This window comes from Pseudoliparis swirei, chromosome 5 (genome assembly GCF_029220125.1).
Source record: "Pseudoliparis swirei isolate HS2019 ecotype Mariana Trench chromosome 5, NWPU_hadal_v1, whole genome shotgun sequence".
NCBI lineage: Eukaryota > Metazoa > Chordata > Actinopteri > Perciformes > Liparidae > Pseudoliparis > Pseudoliparis swirei.
The window spans coordinates 21,284,013-21,300,470 of NC_079392.1; the positions used below are offsets into that span (position 1 = coordinate 21,284,013).

At 44.9% G+C, this 16,458-nt stretch overlaps 1 protein-coding gene across 2 annotated transcripts in view; it reads left to right on the top strand.

Moving 5' to 3' along the window:
* The window catches only part of agbl4 (AGBL carboxypeptidase 4), a 267,416-nt gene that overhangs the window by 13,977 nt on the left and 236,981 nt on the right, over positions 1-16,458 (top strand). The window lies entirely within an intron of this gene.

Here is a 16,458-nt window from a genome sequence, read left to right on the forward strand (position 1 = left end):
TTTTTCCGGCGTTGCAGATGTGGCGCTCGCGCACAAGGCTCCGGTGATTCATCCAGTAATTCATTTCGAAGCAATTCCTGACGGCGTAAACAGAGTATCAGAGCAGACGTCTCATTTTTCATCCCAGTCAAGACTGCACGGTTTAGAAAGGGAAAAAAATGGCGAGGATTTGTGATGCTTTACCAGTTCATGTCTTTTCAAGATGCCTGTGTTTATTCTGCTGATTTATTTCGAAAACCTCTCAGGGAGATGAGCGTCATTGCTGTGCCAGGGTTTGTTTGATAACACAAATTCATGTACAGAATATGCATATACAGTCACGGGTGAAATACTGATAGGAGCAGAATTTTGATAGATTACATTTTGGTCTGAATTCAGGCAGCGATCCTGTAGGTCTGCTGTTAAAAGTGAGCAGCATTGACATCCACTCCTCGGGGGCACATGCTGTTATGAGGATTTCTTTCCTGTGGACATTTCAAACAGTTCTTAATAGTGAACTTATTGGACTGCGTTCTAGTTTTTACAGACTAAAGTAGTATCTATTTGTTTTCAATTCAGTTTATTTTGTATAGCCCATTATCACAAATTACAAATTTGCCTCAGAAGGCTTTACAATCTGTACACATACGGCATCCCTGTCCCAGAACCTAACATCGGATCAGGAAAAAAAAAAAACTTTCACGGGGAAAAAAGGGAAGAAACCTTCAGAAGAACAACAGAGGAGGATCCCTCTCCGGATAGACAGATGCAATAGATGTCATGTGTACAGAAGGAATCATTACAGAATTACAACACATTCAACTAGAACGGGCACTCGGTAGAGCGCGTACCTTCGCATATCACAAGATTGGGCATTGAATTATGAACATTTTGGCATTAGTTGCATGCCAATTGGACAAAAATGTATCGTGCTATGGTAAAAAAAAGATGTTGACCTTTCCATGACCTTGACCTTTGACCCGATTGATTCCAAAATCTAATCAAATGGTCCCCGGATAATAACCAATCATCCCACCAAATTCCATGTGATTCAAGAAGATTTGACCTGTTCATGACCTTTGACCTTGACCTTTGACCCGATCAATCCCAAAATCTAATCAACTGGTCCCCGGATAATAAACAATCATCCCACCAAATTTCATGCGATTCGGTTCAATACTTTTTGAGTTTTGCGAATAACACGCATACAAATAAATAAATAAATACACGGCGATCAAAACATAACCTTCCGGCATTTTCAATGCGAAGGTAATGAGTATGACAGAGTGTATGAATAGTTGGTAGTAGGCATGGACCACGATCCAGACCTCCGTGATCCATCAGGCAGATGGAGGTAGAGAGAAGGAGTGGGCGGAGCATCAGCAGAGCCATGGCATCAGACCCAGCCAGGTCCAATGGACCCGATGACACGTGAAGTCACAAAGACTCCCGGGAGGAAGCAAAGTTAATAATGTGCAATGGAGAGATGGAAATTCATCTTTAAGTAGAGAGAGAAGTTTTGAGAGGTTCTCCGATGTTTAGCCTTATTTGTTTAAATACACTGATTACTTTATTTACCGTGTTTATAATTCTGTTAAAGGAAAAATAATAGGATACGGCCACACATCCTCAAAAATGTATATATCACAATCTTTAAAATGACAAAATGAATCCTCTCTAAACACTCCTGTGATACAGCATGCGTTTCTTTCCGTAACAATACAAAACTAGAATGGGCACTCGGTAGAGCGCATACCTTCGCATATCACAAGATTGGGCATAGAATTATGAACATGTTGGCATTAGTTGCATGCCAATTGGACAAAAATGTATCGTGCTATGGTAAGAAAAAGAGTTTGACCTTTCCATGACCTTGACCTTTGACCCGATTGATCCCAAAATCTAATCAAATGGTCCCCGGATAATAACCAATCATCCCACCAAATTTCATGCGATTCAAGAAAATGTTGACCTGTTCATGACCTTTGACCCGATCGATCCCAAAATCTTGTCAACTGGTCCCCGGATAATAACCAATCATCCCACCAAATTTCATGCGATTCAAGAACATTTTGACCTGTTCATGACCTTTGACCTTGACCTTTGACCCGATCGATCCCAAAATCGTGTCAACTGGTCCCCGGATAATAAACAATCATCCCACCAAATTTCATGCGATTCGGTTCAATACTTTTTGAGTTCTGCGAAAGATTTTGACCTGTTCATGACCTTTGACCTTTGACCCGATCGATCCCAAAATCTAATCAACTGGTCCCCGGATAATAAACAATCATCCCACCAAATTTCATGCGATTCGGTTCAATACTTTTTGAGTTCTGCGAAAGATTTTGACCTGTTCATGACCTTTGACCTTTGACCCGATCGATCCCAAAATCTAATCAACTGGTCCCCGGATAATAAACAATCATCCCACCAAATTTCATGTGATTCGGTTCAATACTTTTTGAGTTTTGCGAATAACACGCATACAAATAAATAAATAAATAAATAAATAAATAAATACACGGCGATCAAAACATAACCTTCCGGCATTTTCAATGCGAAGGTAACTATGTTTAATTAATGTGACTTTAACTACGCCACTCTACTTACTGAGATTGTTTCCCAGTGCTTCAGTTCTTGAGGGGACATCCCATCCTACTCCATTATGATTTGAACCACAACATAATGCGGAGATGTCAAGATACAAAGCTGTGTGGAGTCCTTTCTTCCTTAATTAATTCATCCCAGTTATCATCTCGGCATCAGGCATCAGGAGCCTCCTGCTGAGATGGTAAAACTTCATCCCAAAAAGCTCCCCGAGCTCCTCATCAATGATGAATTATGTCGAAATGTATTTACCAAAAGATGTCTCTTAATTTCCCATATCTGATGGAAATAAACTGAATTAGGTTGTCATAGAATGAATTAGCTGTTATATTCTAGAATATATATATATATATATATATAGTATATGTAAAAAGTCGTAGGTACAAATCTTAATAATTTTTCTTTCTAGAATATAACAGCTAATTCATTCTATGACAACCTAATTCAGTTTCTGTACATATATATGTATACATACTTCTCTCTATCATTAATTTCTCTTAATTGTGCAATGGTTTGGGTGCTGTGGTGCTGTGCCTGGAAAAAATGCTTGCAAAAAGATTCCTTGATCTGCTGCCAAGGCTTTTGAATGGCATTCAGTCATGCCGTTTCCTGCATTTCCTTTTTTTCCCCCTTCCCTTTCTGAAAATCTGGCATTGCATTGACAGTAGCAGCACTTAATGTAATTCCCTAGATTGAAAAGCTGCTCCACAATGAGAGATTTCCTCTGCGTTGCTCTTAACTGTTGAAAAAAGCCCACCCTTGGGTTTAAAGACATCCTCTCTCCTGATTTGCTCAACTCCTGGATTCACTCTTGCCACTTCACCTTTTAGCCTGTTAACCATGGACCAATCTGATTAGCACACACAATACTGGACTGGTCAATCAAATAAATACAGAAAAAGCACCAGTGGTTGAGCAGATTACAAAAGGGATTCTTGACATTAGAGAGAGATCACGTGTTTTCAGCACAGTGCAGTGGTGACCTGCCTTAGAACAATTGCAGCTGACTTTATGGCTGTGCTGGATTAACTGGGCGATACCTTCCTTGAGAAACTGCAGTCCACTTTAGGGTGATTTGTTTCCTCTTGAATGCCACATAGGGAGTGGAAAGAAAAACTGTTGCTTTATGTCTGGCCCGCCTCCATTTTCGATGACCGGCGTTTTTTTGCTCTTTTCTTCCCTGCTGACCTATTGGTTATTGGCCGGTGATTTCTTGCCTCCCTTTTGTCTCTCCTTTTCTTGCATGGGCTCGCTGTGTTCTTGAACTCATTACAGAGCAATCAGCCCTTGGCGTCAAAGTGTGCACCCAGAGGGAGCAATAACTGTAAATAAACACTACTGCAGGCTCTCCGCTAACATGTGACCGAGATGATAACGGCCCTTTCTAGCAGACCTGTTGACCTTCTCCTTGCCGTAGGCTTGCCAAGGTCTCCTCAGCTTCCCCGCGCTTTTATCTCCTCACTCTCCTCCACCACAGGAGCCGCCGGAAAGATTACTGCTGAGGAAGAGAGGAAAGGGACGGAGGGTGTTACAGAGAGAGAATACAGAAGAGGAGAAGAGAGGAGCGATGAGGGAGAGTGATCGGAGGAGAGGAAACAAAACGGGATCGAACAACAAAGAGTCGACCTGGGCAGTTGTCCCAGTGCCGCCACCTCCTCTGGCCGTCCCCCGTCTTTGTCAGGCTCAACATAATTAACTTCAACGATAGGATGGAATTGGAACAAACTTGTGGCCCCCAACACACTGGACACACCGAAATCAAAAGAGAGAGAGAGAGAGAGAGGGAATGAGGGACAGATGAGTAGACAGAAAGAAAGTGGACAGAGAGTGGATGAGAACGGTAGGATGGCCACGCCCACATTCTGATAATGAAACATCATCCAATCAGCTAACAAACCGGTTTAGACTTGAGAAACAGATGAAAGTAAAGATTGCAATTCCTCCTTGTTCACTCCCCAATACGAATGCCGAGTGTCTGACCGCGTAGCATGTCCAGAGCTGTGGGGCTGAAGCACTCAGTGCGTTTACATGATGGTATAATTTGAATCTTGCTTTAGTCGGACTATGCTATCTTTTGGGGGATCTGCTGTTATCCCAATATACATGGCAGTGAGTAATTCGAATCATTGGCCGAAAGCATGTCACATCCGATACGATAGGCGGCGCTGTTTTCATTACAACTCGTGGTGATACAGCCATTTCCGCTTGACCTCTTCACCACCACCAACAACAACCAACAACAACAACATCAACATTTCGAGAAAGATGGCGAACAGAGAGCAAGGTTAAACATAAATTCTGTCTGCTCATCGGTCCAGAAATGTGTGGTGGCTCTTGTGTTCTCCATAGCGTTGTTTGTTTGTTTTCTGCCGGCCAGGCTCCCGGCAGTGACAACTTATCGTCTCTTTCGACTTCCGGGTCACGACATGGGAGGGAGGAGGGCGGCGGGATCTCAAGCATGCGCAAAGACGCAAAGTCCAGTTCCTAATCCAATTCACCGCTACATGCCGCGATAGTCGAATTATCAACCGGATCGGATCGAGTTATCCAGGGGTGTTAATTGGATCGTAGTCGGACCGCACATAGTCGAACAAAGGTGTTTACATGAAACGGATAATTCGATTTCAGTCCGACTCAGCCAGTTATTCGAATGCATGTAAACACGGTCACTGTCTGGAGGAGATTGATAATACAATTAAGCCCGTCCCAGTATGAATGCATCACTATGACCCATTACTACACCGACCGCTTCAGATGGAGCATAACGGTCTAGCTCTAGGGCCTTATGGACGGGAAAAAAATAAAAAATACAATTATAAAAGGATAGCTCGAAAATGTGTTCTCTTTTAGAATGTGCAGGCATGTACATCATCAGATATGTGTGGGCTGCCTGCATATCTCACCGCTGTCCCCGGGCCCAGTTGTGTTCATATTGAAACGAGCAGCCCACTGGAGCATAGTTGGACTCGTGACAATATATATATATATATATATATATATAGATTCATTTTCTCCCTTATTGTCTCCTCTTATTGTTTGCTCTTATCCTGTTTTTTGTGGTGATTTTAAGATTATTTTCACAATTGTCAACATTATGTATTCAAATCCACAATAAATTATTGTGTCTGTGTGTGTGTGCGTGAGCATGTGTGCGCCTATACAACATCAGACGAGATGAAATTGTTTCTTTACATTCAGACAATATCGAGCACGGGAGAATATCCAATCGAGGCCATGTCTTATTAACAATATCACGCGATGCAGATATTTAAAGGAATCAGAAGTTAGTAAATAGTAATGTTATAGTTCGTTGTTTGTTTTAGAGGAGGTCTCTAATGGCTGGTGGGAGTATAATTGATGGCACTATGTTACTAAGGGTCATAAACTCCGTTTGTGGTACTTCTTGTCTTTGTTGGTATTGATCATCAACAAACCGGTGATTGAACAGTAGACATCCCCGATCTGTTTTGTGTTAGAGTAATTGAGATTAACGTTAGTTTAGCTCCATTTGGGAGAGTATCATTCCCTTCATGTTCTAATAGGACTTGCAACTCCTTCAAAGTATCTCGACATCCCAGACGCCCGACCTACTCAGCACTGCTGAAGCCTCATATCAGATTCAACTGAACATTTTTTTTACAATGTGATTGGACGACAGGACAACGGTTTCTCTTCGAGTAGTGGGCGGGTGAAATGACTAAAAGGACCCCTCACCTTTGTTAAAGTTACACACGGCATGTGAGTATTGTTGTTAAGGTCTCTTATACCTTGAAGCGACTGCCAGGAAATAGCCTGGCACATAAATCCCCATACAGCCAGAACTAGTCGGTTGTACACTTTAAAAATATTTGATGATATTTGTTCCTCAGTAAGCAGATTTAGTCCAATTGTATTTAGGCTAGCTGTGTCCAGTCTTGATGCTTTGCTAAGCTACCAGGCTGCTGACTGTGTATCGTAAAGACAGGAGACTCGGATACATCTCATGTCATTCTCCGTAATGAGCACATGTTTTAAAAGGTTAATCCAATTCCAGCCTTTAAAACATAGACTGCAGTTTAGTATACCTGTTAGGTAGTTAGATTGTGGAAACTTGAAGGTGACCTCTTTAATCTTGCCTCCAGATGAAGTGATAAGGCATCAGGGGAGAAGGCAGGCTTTAAGAAGTCATGAGGCAGGAGATTGATGTTGCCTCTGTGACAACTTGCCTTTAGACGAGGGGGAGAGAGAGAGAGAGTGAGAGAGGGGGAGAGAGAGAGGGAGAAAAACCAGACGTATAGCTGCAGGTCTGAACTGAGACCCCTTCACTATGGCTGCCGCTGCTGCTGGCTGGAATCAATTCTATCTTTATCAGTCCCCCTCTTCTGTGTTCAGGAATCCTCTTTAGACCGCAGAGCAGCCGGGGGGAAAACTGATGTGTTTTCCAATAATGAAATGGAACACAGCAAAAAAATACGTTTAAAAAGGTGGCTGGCTGGTCTCCCCCGGCAGCACCGCACTCGTTTCATCTCTTGTCTGGTGTTTAAACAAAGTTGGGGCTACGCCGATGTCACTCAAAAGAAATGTAATGTGCTATCTGGCGTGGGAGTGTATGTGTAGATTGTCAGCAGCAGGCGTTGTTCAATTTGGTAAAACAAAAGTAATTGCTTTAAAAAACAGGAATTCCTGTTTGTATATGTTAACAAAAAGATGAAAAACAATAACAAATATCAGTTAAAGTGCATGTTTACTGTGTTATGGTCCTGTCAATATGTCCAAATATTAAAAAATATTAAAAAACAACAAAACAGGAATTCCTGTTTGTATATGTTAACAAAAAGATGAAAAACAATAACAATATGAGTTAAAGTACATGTTTACTGTGTTATGGTCCTGTCAATATCTCCAAATAAAAGAAAACATAACAAAAAAAACAGGAATTCCTGTTTGTATATGTTAACAAAAAGATTGTTAAAAAAAATGAAAATATCAGTTAAAGTACATGTTTACTGTGTTATGGTCCCGTCAATATTTCAAATAATTTTAATTTCATGTATTTTTTTTGGTAAATATTAGTGAAAACCTGTGTGAAAACCTGTAAGATTTAGGAGGCGACAGGCAACACGTCTGCTAAGTAGGACGCGCTGTAACCACAGAGTCCATTTCATTTGGAAACAACTCCCTATTACCATTCTAATGGCTGGTTGTGTGAGTGAGTTCCACCTCAGGCCTGAGGCAGGCGAGCCTGCTGCTGCTGTACGACGATCCATCTGCATGGCAGAAACCATCCATCCAGTGTATAGCTACAGGCTGAAGGCCGGCCCATTGTGTGGGCTGAGCACTGTGACTGCTCCCTCTTGTACCTCCATAATGGGATTACATTAGCCAGGTTCTTCTGCTCCTTCTCCAGCTCTCTCTCTCACACTCTCACACACACACACACACTGAGGCTATGAGCCCATGTGTGAATGACTGACTGTCCACTTGGCCACCCTGTTTACTTGCCTATGGCCCTGTGTAATGACGCAGGTTTCATATCCATTCTACAACAACGTTTGTTTTCAGCCCCCGACATATAGCGTCGTGTGATTTCCATTTTTCTTAAAAAAAGAAATGAAATACTTGACAATTTTCAATTTGTACTTTATTTGATTTCCTGGGTGTGTGTGAAATACAGTGGGAGAGGAGGGATTGGAGAAAGACAGACTAAGATAGAGGGAGAAGGAGGGTTTTATTCAGGGTTTTCCTCAAGGAGAGGCTGTCATGTGTAAAATCCTGTTCAGAACCAGTGACTGTGTTTTGTTGGGCTGCACCAGCAGTGCTAAGCTGTTCATTGAAAGCCAATTTGTTCATGTCTAACTGCTGCACTAGTTTTCCCTCAAGGACAGAGATTGATATTCAACATAACCTGCCAAGACACCACTGAAGAAGAATATGGAGAGTGATGATACTCGAGAGGAATTATGCAAGAGATCTCAAGGACTAGAAATGGTCTTTTTCCCCCTCTCTTTCATATCTTCTCACACACAGAATACAGTCTGTAGTTCATTAGTTTTACTTACACTTATACAGACTGTCCCATAAGGAACCAGATATAATTATTGACCTATCTACTGTACTGCACATCGCTTCTCAACATCATACAGACTGAACATGAATTCTCTTTTGCTTTATCTAGTTCAGAGGGCATTTCCCGAAAATCTGTTGTCCGTTTACGCTAGGTAAATGCTAATTTATGTGGGATTGATTAAAAGGGGTCAGACTACCAGCCCACCAAAGCGTTCGAATGTGGAGGTAGCCACCATAAAATTAAAACGGGGATCAATGGCGTGTCATATCCCCGCTGCTCCACGGGCTGAACATGTAATTCTAACGTTGGAGCCGCAGCCATCTCTCTCTTCAGGCCTTCCAGCATCAGGCTCAATAACGCAGCCGCCCATGGCTGCTGTCTATTGCTACCCACGCTACAGTCTTCACACACAGATACTCAGTTCGGTCGCTCTCGTTTGGCTCTTCTGCAGAAACACGGCCAATAAACATTAGTTTATTTGGGGTTTTCATGACATAGCTTGATATATACACTACCGTTCAAAAGTTTGGGATCACTTAGAAATGACTTTATTTTTCAAAGAAAAGCACTGTTTTTTCAATAAAGATAACATTAAATTAATCAGAAATACACTCTCTACATTGTTAATGTGGTAAATGACTATTCTAGGTGTAAACGTCTGGTTTCTAATGAAATATCTCCATAGGTGTATAGAGGCCCTTTTACAGCAACGATCACTCCAGTGTTCTAATGGTACATTGTGTTTGCTAATCGCCTTAGAAGACTAATGTCTGATTAGAAAACCCGTGCAATTATGTTAGCACAGCTGAAAACAGTTATGCTGGTGATATAAACTATACAACTGGCCTTCCTTTGAGCTTGAAGTTTGTAGAACAAAATTAATATTTCAAATATTAATCATTATTTCTAACCTTGTCAATGTCTTGACTATATTTTATATTCATTTGATCAATAAAAGTGTGATTTTTTCATGGAAGACACGAAATTGTCTGGGTGATCCCAAACTTTTGAACGGTAGTGTAGGTATTTGGAGAACCGTAGGAATTTTGAATTCGAAATTATTTGCAGGCCCGGGGACAAATTAAGCTTGCTTTAAATATCATGGGTGTGAGAAGGTTTTTGATAAGCTTTGCTAACCTGCCTACAGATTCACACAGGGTGGCTGTGAAGCGTCTAGTGCAGTAGTGCAGAAGTGCTTGTAGTTAGTGCATGCTGCATGTTGCATGCTGCCCTCTGCTTGCAACTCTCTGCTTTCAGCTACCGCCGCTGGCTAGCTCCCTCATAGGGGGTGAAAAGAGGAGCCGAGAGCGTAAGTCTCCTCTGCCAGTACATAGCCTCTCCACCACCAAGACTCCTGCAGTGCCTCCTCGTGGCCACACATGGTAACTGGGTACCCTGCGGTCCCAGGCTAAACTGCAGGGGATCTCGGAGCAGCAGTGGGCCCCAGAGATGCGGTGTGCAGGCCCACCACAAGGTGGACATGCCCTGGCACCCATCAACCACTGCCCCAGCTATGGGCAAATAGCCCCACTGCCTTGTGGGTTAGCCTCTTGAGGCAGGGCTAAGGGAGCAGACCCCGACAGAAAAGCAATGCGCTGGCGGTGCGCAATAGGCGGGCCTAAACACAGCCAGGACCCGGCAGCCTCCTGCAGCCAGGATGGGGAACTGGTCGTCCTGGGCTCACCCATGCCACCAGATTTACCTCACCATGGCGAAGATAGTGCTACTGGGGATAGCGCGCCTCCAACGGCACTCTAAATAATCTCTTTGCGCAGGTATCCACCTCTGACCACGGTGAATACTCTGGATCCACATCTGGTTGAAGACTGGCGGCGTTGGGGCAACTGGCGACGGGAGCAGGTTTGAATAGACTGGGAGCTTCTAGTCAGAGCCCTGCACGTCAGCGGCACAGGATATTGGTCGCTATCAGCTGGGACTGAGTGGCAGCTGATCTCGGCAGCACCCTGTGTGACTGAGCAGCCCCTATTTAGGGACCACACTGCTCACCTCAATCCGAGGAGGGGCCTAGAAAAGGTGGCCTAAAAAATGCCCACTCAACTCGCACCTGGACAGGCTACCGCACCTGTCGGGTCATTCCACTTCTGCGGTCGAAACAGAAGAAAAAAAACCCAAAACCTAAAACTGGCAACATGGAACGTAAGAACCCTCCTGGACTCCTATGGCAGAACCGAAAGACCTCACAGAAGAACAGCACTGATTGCGGCCGAGCTGAGGCGTTACAACATCGACATCGCCGCACTTTGCGAGACCAGGCTCCTTGATGAAGGGTCGCTGATAGAGGAAGGGTCTGGTTACACCTTCTTCTGGAAAGGCTATCCCCCAGGTGGACAACATCTGCACGGTGTGGGACTGGCCATCAAGAACACACTGCTACCAAGACTCACTGAAACACCTGTGGGCATCAGTGAAAGACTGATGACCCTCCGTATCCCCCTGGCGAAGAACCGCTTTGCTACACTTCTTAGTGTGTATGCGCCAACACTGCCATCCGACACTGAGGTTAAAGACTCATTCTATCAGTCACTGGATGAGGCTCTCCACCGGATCCCCAAGACCGACAAGATCCTCCTCCTTGGGGACTTCAATGCTCGTGTGGGGCAGAGTGACAGGATATGGAAAGGAGTGCTTGGCAGGCATGGTATTGGTCAGGCCAACTCAAATGGCATGAGATTACGTACTCTCTGCTCTGAGCACAACCTGACCATAACCAACACCATCTTCCAGCAAAAGACCAAATATAAAACATCATGGATGCACCCACGCTCTAAACATTGGCACCTGATTGACTATGTCATCGTGAGACGTTGTGACATCAAAGACGTTCTCATATGCCGGGCCATGAGAGGTGCAGAATGCTGGACAGACCACAGGATGATCGTGGCCAAAGTCCACATGAGCGTACGCCCCCCCATGCGGAAACGTGGGGTCAGTGGGAGACGCTTAGACTGTGCCCGTCTGAAGGATACCAGCACAAGAAATGAGTTCCGATGCTCCCTGGCTGAAAAACTTGAAGAGCTTGAACTCACCTTGAGAGGAGAGAATGACACAGACCTACAGTGGACCGCTATCAGCTCAGCCCTTCATGAAGCAGCAGCCCACACAATCGGCTATAAGACCAAAACCACCAGGACTGGTTTGACAATAACTCAGACACCATCCGTAACTCACTGAACGTCATGCACAAAGCACACCAGGCAACCCTGAAAAACCCCTCATTGAGCACCGCCAGACAGCAATGGCAGAGGGCGAGGCGTGAAGTGCAAAAGACCCTACGGACAATGCAAAACAAGTGGTGGACAGAGAAGGCACAGGAAATCCAATCTTTCGCTGATAGAAATGATATGCATAACTTTTACAATGCAGTCAAATCTATCTACGGCCCAACAAACCACTGCATCACTCCTGTTAAAACCGCAGATGGGCTCAGAGTCCTAAAGACCAGAGCAGTATACTGGAGAGGTGGGCTGAACATTTTAATACCCTGCTTAATCAGGACTCTAAAGCAGACCGCACCATCCTGGATCAACTGCCTGAACTTCCACCGATTGACAACCTTAACCAACCCCCGACCTTCCTGGAGGTCCTGTCAGCCGTCCGCTCTCTGAAGAACAACAACTCTCCTGGCATGGACAATATCCCTGCGGAACTGCTTAAACAGGGTGGTTACCTCTGTACAAGAGCGCTACATCAACACATCACTAAAGTATGGGCTGATGAAAACATCCCACAGCAATGGAGAGATGCCAAAATTGTCACTATATATAAAAACAAAGGTGACAAGACCATCTGTGGCAACCACAGGGGTATAGCACTCCTTGCTGTTGCTGGTAAGGTCCTGGCCAAGGTGCTGCTGCAGAGGCTCCTCAACAACATCACAGAGGCATTGCTCCCAGAATCACAGTGTGGCTTTAGGAAGAACAGGAGTACAGTCGACATGGTCTTCACAGCCCGGCAGCTTCAGGAAAAGTGCAGGGAGCAACATCAAGACCTGTTTATGGCTTTTGTCGACCTCTCCAAAGCCTTCGACACTGTGCAGAGAGACCTACTGTGGGACATCCTGCTCCGGTTTGGATGCCCTAACAAGTTTGTCAACATCCTCCGACAGTTTCATGATGGTATGAATGCTAGGGTGACAATAGGAGGACAAGAGTCTGCCTCCTTCCCTGTGTGCACAGGGGTCAGGCAGGGGTGTGTACTAGCACCAGTGCTCTTTAACATCTTCCTCCTATGCGTCACCCAGCTTCTCCATAAGGAAATTGAGGACAACAGCGGGTGACAGTAGTCTATAGGCTCGATGGCAACCTCTTTAACATCAGGAGGCTGCAGGCCACCACCAAGCTGCACAGAGTGAGGGTCCTTGAGCTGCAGTATGCAGATGACTGCGCTCTGGTGGCTCACACTCCACAAGACCTCCAGGCTGTCCTGGATGCAGCTGTGAAGGCTTACAGCAGGATGGGGCTGACCATCAACATCACCAAAACAGAGGTAGTCTGTCAGTGGAGCACCAACATCCCACCCACGCCACCCATCTTCAGCATCAATGATAAGCATCTGTCTGTAGTACCATCATTCAAATACCTCGGGAGTATCCTCTCTGAAGACAATAACATCGACAATGAGGTCCAGAACAGAATCAAACAAGCATCAGCTGCCTTTGGGAGACTCAGGCGCCGGGTCTTTCAAAACAAGAACTTATACCTCCATACAAAAATCTCTGTGTATCAAGCAGTGTGCATCACCACCCTCCTGTACAGTTGTGAAGCCTGGGTCACTTACAGCCGCCATGTGAAGTCCCTGGAGCATTTTCACATCCGCTGTCTCCAGCGAATGCTAGGAATCACTTGGCGTGACCGAGTGCCACACACCGAGATCCTCAGGAGAGCAGGCTGTAGGAGCATGGAGGCCACCATCACCCACTACCAGCTACGATGGCTGGGGCACGTTATAAGGATGCCCCTCAATCGGCTGCCTCACAAAGTGCTGTATGGCCAGCTCGCCCAAGGCCAGCGCTCTAAAGACCAGATAAAAACAGCGCTAAAGAAATGTAAAATCAGACCAGGGGACCTGGAGGGCTTGGCTGCTGACCGTAACACCTGGCGTCAGATGTGCCAAGACGGGACCACAGCACTGGAGGAGGACAGGACAGCCAGGAGGCAGGAAAGAAGGCATACAAGAAAAACAACCAAGGTTGCCAGGACCACCACTACTACATACGCATGTCCCACCTGCGACAAGACCTGTGGATCCAGGATAGGACTATACAGCCACCAGAAAACTCACCGCTGAAAGTCAGAAGTGGACGTCATCATCGGCTTCGATGGACAACTACAAGCAAGCAAAGCACAGATTCTCCACGCAGCTGTTTGACTTTATCTCCCCCTTTCAGTTTTCGGGCTATTGGGAATTCAAATATATAGCTTTACTCACACATGCACCCCCACCCCCACACACACACACACACACCCACACAGTGTTGAAAAAAATTAGGATTTTCTAAAAAGCATTAAAAACATTTTTTTCTTCTTTTTAAAGCTGTGAGGTGACAACGACAGACGCAATAAATTGGCCCCATTTACACCCAATTCATTCTTAATTGTTGTGAATAAAACGTGATTGTGCCTTGCACCCAACTTGCAGCGTATTCTTGTTGCTTTCCTTTCGTAATCACTGTGATGTTTTGTCAAATCTTTCCCTCTTCGTCGGTAACGATAGCGAAACCCCTGATTTGTGGAAACACATTGAAAACAAAGTAAATTATCATCACCGTTTTTTTGCTTCCGTATAATCTCTGACAGGCTTTGTAACGACTCGTCCAATCTTCTTCTGGTTTAACGACATACAGTAGTAGTTTCACTCACTGCAAGGCAACCGATGCAATCACAGAGGAACATTGATTGGCTTCATTTCGGGGTTATTTCCAGGTGACTGTAGTGGAATTCTATAACCATGTCAGGATGATTTTCACAGTAGAGATTCACAAATCAATGTGTTGATGTCTGATAATGGTTTGTCTCACTTTAAATCTAGAAAAGCGTGTGCATGTAAATAACGAAAGTGCCCTCAGAGAGTGGTGGTGTTTCTCCCACTGAATAGCGTTATTAAGATTAATAGGAAGGGTAAACTTTGGAGCCATTATGAACTTGGTGTACTCGGCAGTATTTGGCAGTGATAGCTGCGCTGTCGCTATGAGAGATGATCGATTTGATCCACATCTTTGTGGAACAGGTGCTGCTCTGCCGTCTGCCTCCTCTCTCTTTGTCCGTGCTCGCGAGCTGCAGCTGTGTCTGGTTCAACCCTCCGCCTGCTCTTGGCTTTATCTGCATTCAATGGCTCAAGATTGCATTGCAAAACCAGCCAAATTGCTCGTCCCCTGCCTGCCACTTCGTAGCTCGGGTTGGCCAGTCGGGGCCTCAGTCATCGAATCAATCATTCTCTCTCTAAGTGATGATATCACACAAAAGTTATCCTACGGCGGTTCACTGTTGTCATGGCGAAATGAAGGACAGGGTACCGGGTATTAACACGTAACATAATGTTCAGAACATATATTTTCAGGGGAATCGCCTATTTTTTGTTCGCACAAAATAAGAGTCTACGAATGAGTCGATCAAGAACAACAATATTTCGGCAGCGCTCAGCCACTCCCTTCACACTTAAAGTGACCTGCAGAGAGAGATTTCTTTCCGAGCTCCTGTGTGCTGGAATGAGACGCCACTCGCCATTAGTGCGAGCTGCGGAAACTGTTTGGCGGATGGGCTTCAAATATAAATACGAATCAATCACCAGCTCGTTGTTGCACAATATCCTCTTGCAGTTTCTTTCTCGCTGCTCGTGTGTTCCTGATGCACGCTGTGTTCAGTATACAAATGTAAGCTTAAATACTGGTCTTGTTGATGCATCAAAGCGGCCTTGTAGGTTCCTGCGGTCCTATATAAACTGATGATAGCACTTCTGTGGGTAGCATCAGTGGAGCAGCGCAGCGTGTGCGTGTGTGTGTGTGTGTGTGTGTGTCTCGCAAGCTGACGAGTGGAATATCTCTCTCCAATGGCAGAAGGAGTGGGATCTACTTTGACAGTGTGGTAGTTAGCCCATCTGTCCATAATCAGCTGTGCCTGTGTGTGTGTGTGTGTGCTGCTGCAGAACTACTTGCCACCAGGTGGTCAACAGTGCCCTGATGTCGAGTTGTGGGGGTGTGGAGCCAAGTTTGCCAGTAAACTTAACTCTTTGGCAGCTGCCTGGAAGTGACTGATCTCATGCATCGGGTTAAGCACAGCATTCTGGGAAAATAAGCTGTCAATTTGTCATTTTCTCCCTCCCGTGTAAGTTGGCTGACTCCCTCTCTTCTCGCTCCCTTCCCCCCGTTCTGTCTTTTTTTCTTTGACAATCATTAAATCACAGGCGATGCACCACAAGCGTCTTCACTCCATGTGTGCCCACATATGAATCAGAAGATACGGATACGGCCTGTGTTTAGAAAGCTTGTCATGTCATCATGTACCACCCAGTCATATAGACAGCTAGGAGAGTTGGAAGCGAGTAAATAGTTCCCATCGGATTAATTATCCTTCCTCTGATCATCTGGATCTTTTTGCTGTGGATAGGATATTGTGTGTCAGATATGGATGGCTGGAAAAGCCCCGTCTGTTGGTCTTTCTGCTCCTCGTGGTAACGGCTCTCTGTGGGCGCTGACTTGGTTTGAAAAACTTCCCAAAGTGGTCGAATGTGCAAATACTGCAGGAATAAACCATGCGGGAGACCACCATGACAGTGAAGCACTATTAGTCGACACTTATCGATTAAAC